This window comes from Maniola jurtina, chromosome 9 (assembly GCF_905333055.1).
Source record: "Maniola jurtina chromosome 9, ilManJurt1.1, whole genome shotgun sequence".
Taxonomy (NCBI): Eukaryota; Metazoa; Arthropoda; class Insecta; order Lepidoptera; family Nymphalidae; genus Maniola; species Maniola jurtina.
Genome location: NC_060037.1, coordinates 14,659,756 through 14,672,431, shown reverse-complemented (window position 1 = coordinate 14,672,431; position 12,676 = coordinate 14,659,756). Strand labels below are relative to the sequence as shown.

Genomic DNA, 12,676 nt, shown 5'->3' with positions numbered 1-12,676 from the left:
TCAGACGTCCACCCGGTTAGTCCCTCTCCGCGCGTTGTAGCGGTCAAACGCGTGTTGCATTATGATATTTTCGTAAATATCGTTACCATTTGTTTGAAACAATCGCCCAGCTGACTGTGACTTAACAATAACTGACTTCCAAACTGTACCCGGATTCTTTTGAAGTTGTCCCACGTGTAATTCAAGTGGGAGCGATCGTCAAACAGTGAAGAAATCTTCGGTGTCTGAATGTAAAAATACACGCGTCGTCGTCTGTTTCCAAAGCGTGTGACTGATCGATACTTTTAAATGATAACATGGATTCAATTAGGTGTTGTTTAAGACATCGGTGAAGTTTGTGTTAATTAATACAGTGTTGTGCTTTGCGTGGAATTTAGTGTCCGCTCGGTTGAGAAACGGTGAGTTGAAATTATCGATTTGACGTACCTATGGTCTTATCCCTTATCAAAGTCGGGATTTGTTTTGTTGATAAGTAGCCAGCTAGATAGCCCAATATATCTTCCAACGCGAGTAGATTACGATCGATCCAGCATGCCGTCGGAAGGTCGTGGCTTGTACACTACCTATGCTCGTTTATCTTTATTGGGGTATTGTTATGTTGTTTGTGTTACTTGTTTGTTGACATTGCACTTTGATTTAAGTGTTGGGTAATCATTTTTATTTTGGTCACTTAACAAGTTATCAGTGATTACCTACCATGATTACGGTTAGGAACTTACTTTTTTTTTAAAGAGCAACTGCTGAGTTTATTGCCGGCTTTTTTCACTAGAATTTTCTTTCCGAACCGGTGGCAAAATCTTGAGTCAAGTTGTCCTTACTAATTATAAAAAATCATTTCATTTCAAACCAAAAACTGCATTATTCTCAAACGTAACTCAGGGAGGATAGAAAAAATGTACCTACCTGTCTACTTATGAGTACCTACCTACTAATTTTTCAGGTCCTATTGTCACTTCGGTATTCCTGAACTGTTTTATGCCTTCCAAAATAATAATTACTATTACTTAACTACTACCCAAGTAATTTCCTATCTTTTTCTATCAGAATGATACAAAAAAGTCATCAATGTTATAAGGAAATCTTTATAATAATTACTTGAGTAGGTACCTCCTACTTACCTACTCTTTGCATAATATTCTACTGGGTAGGTATGTACATGTACTACGTAGGTACCTGAACAGTTCTTAGATACATAATTAATCTACCTTGCCTAAAATCTGCCTTTTTATAAGTAGTAACTAGTACCTTGAATACCTAGATGAATTCCAAGCAAAGGGCAAAAATAATAAACGTAAAAAAATATGTACATTAAATGTTCAGTTAAAACTTTTACACTCATTTTACAGTTTACACCACAAGAGTTGCTGCAGGCATACGTTACACAATAGAGAATGTAAACTCTATAAAATTTAAATTTCATGAAATAAGGTCGTGGCGCCCCGCGAGAATAACAGAGAAAATAAAAATTGTTTATGCCCAAACGACCGGATACGCTGCAAGGAACAAACTTGAGCCCAGTATACAGTACAGTACACCATAAAAACTGTGTCTATCGGACAAGTCCTGTTTTCTGTTTCTGGTGGCTAATTTGACTCGCCCTATAGTATTACCACTTTTTAACCGACTTCCAAAAAAGGAGTAGGTTCTCAATTCGTCGGAATCTTTTTTTTTTTTTTTATGTATGTTCCCCGATTACTCAAAGACCCCTGGACCGATTTGGAAAAAATTTTTTTTGTTTGAAAGGGTATACTGTGCAGGTGGTCCCATATAAATTTGGTGAAGATCTGATGAATATCTTTGGAGATGGAGAACAGAACTCCTCAATGGATAGGAGCAAATTGCTCGAGATCAGTGTAATAGCTTAGTAAACAGTAGGGTTTTAACTGGGCATAGCATATTATAGTACAGTGGGGCCACTAAAAATTGTGAAATAAAAAATTTTCAAAAGAAAAATAAAACCGACTTCAAAACCAAAAACACTAAAAAGTAAAAAATTACTTTTGTTTAGCTACACTTGTAATGTGCCTAGGTATGAAGTCGGGCGAGCTTCACTCTTGGATTTCTAATTTTGTTTCAATATGCTCGCTCGACTTCATACCTAGGCACATTACAAGTGTAGCTAAACAAAAGTAATTTTTTACTTTTTAGTGTTTTTGGTTTTGAAGTCGGTTTTATTTTTCTTTTGAAAATTTTTATTAGTCACATTGGCAAAATTCGTTTGCGTAGAAAAGCGCGACCTTAGGGCGTTTTTGGACGCATTCGTATTCGTGTCCTAAAAAAAAAAGATTCCAATGAATTGAGAACCTCGTCCTGTTTTGAAGTCGGTTAAAAATACGATTCAAAGTGACTGCCCGCGTTTTGTACGTACGTTTTGTATGGCGGCCACTTTGGATCGTATTTTTGAATGCCCTAACGCCGAAGTCACTTGCTTAAACGGCGAAGGAAAACATCGTGCATGCCTGAAAGTTCTCCATAGTGTTCTCAAAGGTGTGTGAAGTCTGCCAATCTGCAGTCAGACAGCGTGGTGGAATATAGCCCAATAAACCTCACTGTGAGAAGAGGTGTATGTAATATATTTTAATTAAAAAGAAATTGAAAACCTATGATTGCGATTTGCACTGCACTTTTTCAGCCCGCCACATCAAAGCGCGTAAAATTCGTTTTTTATTTTATGTATCAAATGACTCTCGCGCCATCAAGACGAACCTAGTGTTTCATTTACTAGCCGATGCCCGCGACTTCGTTCGCGTGGATTTAGGTTTTTCGAAATCCCTTGGGAACTCTTTGATTTTCTGGGTTAAAAAGTAGCTTATGTGATAATCCAGGATATTTTCTATCTCCATTCTAAACAGCCAAATCCGTCTAGTAGTTTTTGCATGAAGGAGTAACAAATATATACACAGTACACATATACACACAAACTTTCGCCTTAATAATATTACTAGTGTGATCAAAATCGAATGAGACGTTGAGTAGTTACGAGTGTACATAGGGACAGACACATACATACAGTCAAAACACAAATTCCTCCTTTTGGGCTTCGCAGCGGTCGGGTAATAAATGACAAGCATGAATTCCAGAATGTCTACATGTCTATGTCATCCTGTTCTATTCGAAATCCCTCTATTTATCCCGCGTTTCAAATAGCCCAGCTCACCGCAAGTGCGTTGCACTCAGTAGCCGGACCAGCCATAACATCTAGCTACAGGCTACGCTGGCTATAAGCAATGCACTTTCTCATTTGCAAGTCGAAAATAACTAACAACCCGCCTGAGTCATGCCTTTATTTACGATTACCTTCACGCCTACTTTCGCGCCTTCCTTTCGATATAGCGATTAGCGGGAATTAATCCATCGATGCTAACGAGATTCATACCGTGAAGGAAGCTCGTATCTTAGAAGCTTTAATTATAACTATTTTTTAAACAGGTAGAAAAAACCACAATAAGAACAACAAAAACGAAAACAAATAAAGAAAACAACGCGTTTTATGAAATTCGATCCTTGAGGATGTAAAAATTAATTTGGAGTTCCCGCGACTTCGGAACTCATTGGTTATTCAAAGTACTTAGCTTATATTATTCGTGTCACGTGAATCCAGGTCTTGTAAAATTCTCGTGAGAAATCTGATTTTCCGAGACAAAAAATAGCCTATGTCCTTCCTCGAGATGCAAGCTGTAACAAATTGGACGTATGGGCCGTGAAAAACTAGCACTAGGACAGACAGACTCACTTTCGCATTTATAATATATAATATTAAAAGCCTAATATACATATTTATTCCGCGATTATTTCCGCGCCTTCCTTTCGATATAGAGATTAGCGAGAATTAATCGATCAATGCTAACGAGATTCATACCGTGAAGGAAGCTCGTAACTCAGAATAAGGTATCCTTAGAACAACAGGTAGAAAAAACCACAGTAAAAACAAGAACAAATAAGGAAAATAAAACGTGTTTGACGAAATTCGATCCTTGAGGATGTAAAAATTTATTTGTTTAAATTTATTCTAATATTATAAATGCGAAAGTGTGTCTGCCTGTTTGCTAACTTTTCAAAACTCATTAGTTTTACCGACTTTGATAAAATTGGATAAACAGCTTACATCACGGGCCTATAACCTAAATTCAGCAGGTCGATGTCGTCGTGTCCATCATCCCAGGGACGAGCATACGCTACTTAATAACCTAACCAAATCAGCCCATTCGTCGCAACGTCATCCCAGACCTAAACCGTAGTCCGAGCCTCATAAGAGGCACCACCCTTAGGAAGATTTTGCTTCCCAACCTCTCCAATTATTTCTTCGAGTCCAAGGTCCAAGGCTCACCCTCAAGGAGCTTCGCGCTTGCCACATCGGCTATAATGGCAAGTAGGGACTACAAAATCAAAATTAAAAAGTCTAAATTCATACAAAATACGTTTAGGACGCGAAATGCCTGTTTGTCTGGTGAAATAGTCAGTCGTGACAGTAATTATGGGGTTATTCACACCATTCCTTGCCTCACAATACACTTTCAGCACAATATACCCTGACACGAGGATTCATGGGCGCTGCAAATTTATGTGACAGTTTTCTTACATTCGGAATAACTAAACATGTGCCGGACTACGAATAATATCCTATTTAAATGGAAAATGCAAAATATTCGAATTGTCTGTGAGATTTATAATGTATCTTTTAATTCAAAGTTATTGTTAGTTATGTAGGTATATATACTTAGTTACAATCGCTTACACAGACAGAAAACAGACAGACCAGCCAAGGTCTGCACCCCTACATAATCGAAATTCCACAAACACGTACGAAGCGACTTGCTTCTTCGTTTATAATTCCGGATTCCTTCCGGATATGCAGTCAAATGCATCCCTATTTACTTTTTTTTTTAAAAGATTGTGATGTAACCATAAATTCACGGTTTTCGATTTTTTCATTTACGTGTGCTATAAGACCTACCTACCTGCCAAATTTCATGATTTTAAGTCAACGGGAAGGATGGACGGACAGACAGACAGCAAAGTGATCCTATAAGGGTTCCTTTTTTTTTTTTGAGGTATGGAACTCTAAAAAAGCTCTATGGAACTCTAAAAAAGCTCTGCAGCCTGTGCGCTGTGCTGGGACGATGCAGTATGTTCATTGACAACCATACAGCACCTTGAGTAAACAGTCCCAGGCGATGGGAACTGTTTAACCGTTACTGCTTTGTATTATCTGACACCTCCTAATTGCAGGTGGGGCGCATGAAACATATTTGTGCTTATTTGAACGGATACACCCAGGGTTGCTGACCGGAGAGCTAATGAACGGCGTCGCTACAGTTGCCATATAGTTCACCTCATTCCGGGATAGTTTTAGTACTCACTTAAATCTTAAGGCACGTGACTCGCAAACAAAACTTAAATATAAATTTTGTGTAGCTACCCTTTTCTAACGGTATAATTATTATGTGAAATTTACTAAAAATATTGCGATATCTCAAAAGAGTCACCAAAAAAATATTGAAAACCCCATTACTGAAATAAAATTAATACCTAAGATAATAATATCTATGTAATGTACTCCATAATTTAAGTTCAAATTAAACAGTTTTTATCAAAATTTTCAAATAACTGAATGGGCTCCTGCGGTAATGGACGGTGCAAGAGGGGTGAGACTGTTGCCACAACTGTTGACGCAGCCTTGCCTGAGCTCCCGCGTCACGTCATCACACCCCTACCGCACCACTCTTTGCCGCAGAAACCTACTCAGTTATGCGTTATGCCTGTAAGTATAACTACTTACACTCTTTGGGGAAAAAATTAACTTAGTAATAAGTTGCCAATAATAATTATCCATTCATTCGTTCATACATTGTTTTGGGAAAGTCTTCTAAACTCCAAAAGTTTGGCCACCCCAGTCACGACTCAGAGCTAACCATCGACATCGCGGTGTTGTCTCTCTGGTGGAAATCTATAGACCGCACTTTTACTTTGCTTAGACTTAAGTTTCAGTTAAAACGAGACAGATTTATGACAGCGGTATAACGCTGTCTCGTTTTAACGGTATCTTAAGTCTGAGCAAAGTCTAAGTGCGCTCTATAGATCCCAGCCTCAGTCACGGGGCCATTTACAAATTTGTGCGCGCATAAATTCTCTGTCGGATTACACGCGCGGGTTTTTCATTTGCATTCATTGTTCGAGCCGCGCCTATTAAGACGTGTAAGGCATTGCTAGATTTATTCTTGTGAGTACTTACATCGACGACTTATGCACGCACTCGTTAGCACGTCAATTTAATAGGGTTCCGTACCCGAAGCACAAAGAGTGCCAACGGGACCTAATTACTAAGCCTCCGCTGTATGTCGCTAACAAATAATAATATTATGTAATAAAATTAAAAATGGCCGCCATGTTTAAAAAAATTAAATGTACTTACTTTCATAAGGGAATATTAGGGTACTAGATAATGTCCACGCCTTCGTCCGCGTGGATTTGGATTTTGAAAAATCCCTTGGGAACTCTGCTTTTCTGGGTTAAAAAGTTTCTAATAATTGTAATAAAAAAATTCTATTCTGTCCCCGACATGTAAGTTAACTAAGGTAACTATTGGACCGTGAAAAGCTAGCAGGCAACCAGACACTCGACCACCAGACCAGGCACTTTCGCATTTCTAATAATAATTAGTATGGATTATGAGCCTAATTTTACGAGTAGTTATTTTAAATTTTTAGAAGCATTGTTTATAGTCAAATTACTTTTTGTAAAAATGTTACTTTACCTATGTAAAAGTTTTCATTGTCAACGCCACACAATGCCTATTCAGGGGGTAAATTAAAACATCGCGACTTCAACAATACACCAACTTCGCAATTGTCTTAGGAGAAAATGTGTAAACGAACCAACAAACAAACAGTCTGTTGAGCGAACCAAAAAAAATGTTAAATTAATTTTGCCCTGCTGCTTGTTTCCTTGAACTTTCTTTCGTTATAATTACTTTTTCTAGAGTTGTGTAAACTTCAGCATCTCAAAAGAAATAGGATCATTTCGTTGCGTCTATCCGTCGTGCATGTCAAGGCCCGTCAAGGGAATCAAAATCTATAGAGTACTTCCCATTAAAAGTGTTATTTCTTGTACGATGGTACGTAACGAGTTAAAAACTCGCACTTGACCGGTTTATTCTTAGACTTGCAGGGTTGTCGCTGGATTCATGCCACCTCATAAATTAGATTTTAAAATAAATATCTTTTAACAGTTATTCATCATCATCATGATCAACCCATCCAATGAGAAGGGTTAGGCCTTAGACGGCCACGCTTGCCAAGTGTGGATTGGCAGACTGTGTGTGAAGAAAAATATTTTGAGGAAACCTACATGCCTGAGATGAGAGTTCTCCAAATTGTTCTCAAAGGCACTGAGATGGCAGATTATGGCCTAAATTCTTCTCATTTTGAGAGGAGACCCGTTCTCAGTAGTGGGCTGGCGATGATGATGAATGTACTGTGTCTTTATAATTATTCGCTAAACGGAAATATTGTAATCACAAGTAATCAATCAGTGTCAAAAGTAAGTTAGGTAGGATTAATCAAAGGTGTCACATCCGATACACATTACACGACCTGCCGACTATAATCATTTGCTTTATTTTTATAACTATACCTTTATACTTACCTACTTAATATAATGTTGATTGATAACAGCATTCAAACCGCTGGATTCCAGTGAGAGTCGTAACCACAGATCGTAGAATGTTGTAACCTAAATTATTATTCTAAATTCTAAGAACATTGCTTCACTTTACCCACAGTATTTAGAAAAGTCTCTAACCGTAGTTTTAGGAGTTAGTTTTTAATTTAGGTATTAGACTAGCGCTTGGCTGCAATCAGACGAGTTAAACTCCGAGTACAACGCCTCGAGTAGTTTCTGCCCATCTCATCTACGAGGACTCAGAACCTTTACGCATTTCAGCCAGAAATTAGCCTGAGAATCCTCCATAATGTTCTCAAAGGTGTGTGAAATCTGCCAATCCGCACTTGGCCAGCGTGGTGGACTATAACCAAACCCTTCTCTGAGAGAAGACCTGTGCTCTGTAGTGAGCCGGCGCGGCGATGGACGGATTTCCTACCTCACGATGATGAGGCAGGAAAACTAAAGTGTACGGGGATTCAGAACCTTTCGAAAAGCTCAAAATTGGAAAATATTCTTTCAAAAATTGAGCACAGAATTTTACTGTTAAAAATGAATCAAATAGCCTCAAGTTTCCCCATCACTTGTCCAGCCAGTGAGCTATTAAGGGCGAGGCGACCCGCTGCGCTACCGCGCTGGCGTTCATTTATTAAATTATTTATACATGCACCCACGGCCCGACCTGCCCCGACATGGCCCACCCATCGCTTACGGACTACGGTGTTCGATACGTTTCACATTTTTCCCTTCCTTAGGCACTGACTGCATGGGATGACACAGCTTACGATGCCACAGTTCGGCTATAGTTGGCCAATTTCTAGCTCAAGTATTTTTACCCTACTGTTAAAACAGGCAGAGTCGCGCAGGTTTACTTCAATTAAAGGAGAATTCTAATTAAAAGAAAAGCAACATTTCACCACTTTGACAGCGTTCGACACAGGGGGCACCGATAAAATTTACAACCCAATACCTACTACGGCAAAGCCAAAAGAAAGGGCTAAGATTTAAGCAGTCTATGTAGGTTTGTATTTATGTGTGTTCCACCGCAACGCTTAAACTACTGAGCCGATTTTGATGAGTAAGGTGTCAATCGATTTGTAATTATGGTCCGGGTGACATTTACTCCGGGGCTACATTTTATACGAAAAAATCGACCTGACGAATATTATAACCAAAAACCAAAACGTGGGGGTTTCTAAAATTGTTCTTGCTTTGTAACAAGTGGGATAAAATATAATGAAAGAGGAAAAAATTCTGAGTTCATAAATTATATAAATAAAGTACATAGTTACAATGTTAAACTACACCTAGCGACTGGAAAATAAACTCTTTAAACTTGAACCTAAGTATTGCGGTGTTTCAGTGTTATCATAAAATTAGGTTTTCTAACATGAATGAAATGGGAAATAGTACTTTAGCTCTTTATGATTATGTGTACAAAGGTGCGGTTAATATTCAGCAATTGGTCGTTTACTTAATTTAATCCTATAACGTAATCCAATAAGCCAAGTTTACTCACTTCATCTGCGCTCTAATTTCTAAACGATTCCAGTTTCACAATAATTTTCGTCTAAATCTTAAGCCGAGTCGGCTATTCAAGCCGAACTTTTGCTCGCGCCATGTAACCCGAGCCTTAACAGTTCGGAAAGGTAGTTTATGACTTACTCTATGTTGTTTGGGGGATATTTTTAGACTATAGATTATCTGTGATGATATGAGGGCCAGTTTATACATAAATAAAATAATTAAGGTACTCATTTTAAATTAATTAGGGTGTAAGTTTTTTTGATAGCTCATGTCATTAATTAGAACCTGCCTAACAAACTTCTTGCAATATACTATACAGACCTACTACATGATACTCGTATCTCGTACAATTATTGTATACCTACATACTACAATGATCCACTTGTTAGGAACAAGCGCTCGTGAACTCCAAACACGTGTCCCCACAATGGGTTGTTTATTAAATATTCCCATCCTAACTCTCTGTATGGTTAATAACCTACCTTCTAATATATAAACAAACGGAAGTTAACCTCGCATTAACTAGCTAGTTAGTAGTTACGTAGTGTCAAAATAACACGTTTAACTTTTATTTAAAACTAGCCTGTGTCCGTTCCCGGGACATAAGCTAACTCTGTACCTCATTAAAATCTGTTAAACTGTTGGGCCGTGAAAGGCTAGCTGACAAACAGACACTTTCGCATTTATAATGTTAGTATGGATATTTAGTGCCTTATAATTTTGCTTATAATCACACTAATATTTATAAAGGCGAAAGTTTGTATGTGTTTGTGTGTGTCTATGTTTGTTACTCCTTCACGCAAAAACCACTGGACGGATTTCGCTGAAATTCAGAATGGAGATAGATATTATCCCGGATTAGCACATAGGCTACTTTTTATCCCGGAAAATCAAAGGGTTCCCACGGGATTTCAAAAAACCTAAATCCACGCGGACGAAGTCGCGGGCGCCAGCTAGTTTTTACATGATCTTGAGTGACACTGATTGTATTCACATTTTTTGAAAATAATTCAATTTAGGCGGATGTAATATGGTCCTATTTTCCAAATGTGTTTCATTTTTACTTTTTAGCATTTTTAGGTCATTTTTTGGCAGAACAGTCGTGTTTTTTAATAATATAATTTGTTAATTGGATTAGTAATTTTGGATTGACCTTGTGTTATTGCACTAATTCGATATCTAACAGCAATTAATAACGATATTCTACTTTCCAAATCGTAGTTTCGGCCGTTATCAGAACAAACACGCACAAGTACAAGGAACATCCATCATTCACACAGATTATATTTGATGACATTTCCCTACGAACTAATCTCTTTGGCGGCGTATTAAGTATTAAGTAAAAGTAAGCTACTTTGCAAGGTACCTACCTACCTATTAAGAGCCGGGATTTAGATGAGTTTTTCGTTAGAAACGCGAGATTTCCATAATTTGCTTACTTAGCGACTTTACTATTAGAATGAAACTTTCAAGTAAGTGGTTTTATAATGTGGCCTTACCGAGTGACATAATATTCCAAACGGAAACTAAAGAGTTAAAAAAATGAAACTTTACCATGACAAATATTTAAGTTAGTAGGTACCTACTTATTTGCATTAAGTACAACTTTTTTGCTTAAAAATTGGGCCAGCTTTTTGAGTTTCAGGATTTTAGTAGAATATGTGGCACCAAAGATCAATTTTCCTTCTCTGTATATGGCACTATTTCGTACTAGGTATATGTACCTACCTCTTTATTTTGTCATGTTATATATGATTTATCAAACATCCTGTATAATGTATATTGATTGATTCAACGATTGCAATGGTACAAGAACAAGACAACAATAAACAATGTAATTTTCAAAGCAACAGAGTTACAGGCAATAAATCTAAAGTGGTCAGTAAGTAGTAACAGTTCTGCATTGCTCATTGTAGACAATTAGAATTGGAACATTATCTGGGCCAATTAATACAGCCCAGCGCGAACAGCACACTGATTGTACATTCCTGTGCGGTTGTAGACGGCAAACATACCAGAACAACGGCTTTCCTACAGATTTCTTGATTATATTATGGAATAAAGGTGGTCGTAGACTATATCATATTATGACTAGAGTCTAGACTTTTAGGTTAAAACTTAGGTTGAAATTATCAAAGATCATGACGACCTTTTAACTTAAAAGCTAGCAGACAGACACACTTTCGCACGGTGGACGGGCAGTACATAGTCCACCACGCTGGGCTGGCCAAGTATGGATTGGCAGACTCGCAGGCAACATCTATAGTTAAATAGGTAAATGCGAAAGTGTGTCTGCACGGGTCCCCTCTCAGAATCCTCAGAGGGGACCTGTCCCCTCTCAAAATCCTGAGAGGGGACCTGTGCTTAGTAGTGGGCCGGCGATAGGTTGATCATGATGATGATGATGATGATAATGATACTTGTTTAGTATGTTGATATTTCAATGCATAGATTAAGAAGGTAAATCGATGTTACTTTGTAACTTTCTTGCAATTTCATCCGCGTGCATTTAAGTTTATTAAAAATCCCGTGGGAACTCTTTGAATTTCCGAGATAAAAAGTACCCTATGTCCGTTCCAGAGATGTAAGCTAACTCTTAATTTCATCAAAATCGGTCGTGAAAAGCCAGCAGACACTCACTTTCGCATTTATATTATTAAGTATGGAATATGGATAGTAAGGATTTGACCCAGACAGTTATAATATCAATTATGTAGAAATATCAGGGCAATGTGTTATTTACTCGTAGATTCAACAACAAGTAGCCGGTATCGAGCGGCAGGCAATATCAATAAATCATCGGCGATAAGGCCCCGTTAATTACGTACGTCTACCCAATCGATCACCGATACGCCGCTATCGCCCGCGCGCCTTACATGTGTTCTGATAACTGCTAGAACCAGCTCCTTGGGCTGGCCACTACATGACTTCTAAATAGTAGTTTAATATTATGTACTGAAAAGGGCTGAGTAACTCTACGATAATATACAAGGAACCAAAACTTAATCACACTAATATTATAAAGGAGAAAGTTTGTATGTGTGTGTGTGTGTATGTTTGTTCACGCAAAAACTACTGGACGGATTGGGCTGAAATTTAGAATGGAGATGGATTATACCCTGGATTATTAGCACATAGGCTACTTTTTATCCCGGAAAATCAAAGAGTTCCCACGGGAATTTTAAAAAACCTACATCCACGCGAACGAAGTCGCGGGTATCAGCTAGTTCGCTATAATCCGCTAAACCAGACAAACCACTCGACGTACGTTTCTTACAAAGTTGCAAAGTCTTTGCAATTAGGCATTGTAAGGTCTACATCTCCTGAGGATGCTCCGGTGGCGGAGCGATACGTACTCGTACGTCGAGTGGTTTGCCTGGTTTAGCAGATTATAGCAAATTAAACTTTTGGTTCCTTGTATTTATCATGGAACTCCGCAAAATAACGCCTGCTTCTATATACAACATTCTACGGTAATACACAAACTTGG

The 12,676-nt window shown here is 38.1% G+C and overlaps 1 protein-coding gene across 1 annotated transcript in view; it reads left to right on the top strand.

Annotated features, from left to right (window-relative positions):
- Positions 1-12,676, top strand: part of LOC123868444 (frizzled-2) — a 39,262-nt gene continuing 26,586 nt past the window's right edge. Inside the window, exon 1 of the mRNA XM_045910978.1 lies at positions 1-398. The gene's annotated coding sequence lies outside the window, so the exon portion shown is untranslated. The remainder of the gene's footprint in view (positions 399-12,676) is intronic.